This window comes from Austrofundulus limnaeus, unplaced genomic scaffold, assembly GCF_001266775.1.
Source record: "Austrofundulus limnaeus strain Quisiro unplaced genomic scaffold, Austrofundulus_limnaeus-1.0 Scaffold2840, whole genome shotgun sequence".
NCBI lineage: Eukaryota > Metazoa > Chordata > Actinopteri > Cyprinodontiformes > Rivulidae > Austrofundulus > Austrofundulus limnaeus.
Genome location: NW_013955242.1, coordinates 19,189 through 19,490, shown reverse-complemented (window position 1 = coordinate 19,490; position 302 = coordinate 19,189).

Here is a 302-nt window from a genome sequence, read left to right as displayed (position 1 = left end):
CTTTAAAACAACAAAAAGTCTATCTGTCTCATTCAGTTTAATTTAAAACAACTCCCAATTTTAAATGTTAGTTTTCTGCTCTTTCAATTTCTTCCTAATTAAGTAAAATTCAATACTTTATTGTCTCAACCTAGTTTTTTTTGAGCTTGAAACTTTACATTTCATGTCTAATTGCAATACAGTTTAAAAAGTAAACATTCTGGTTTTTTTTCAGTTTTCACTGTCCATCCAGCTGTCTACAATACTTTCATATGTATCATGTTTATATAATTTACAGTAAGTTCCTGTTCCAAGTTCTGGAC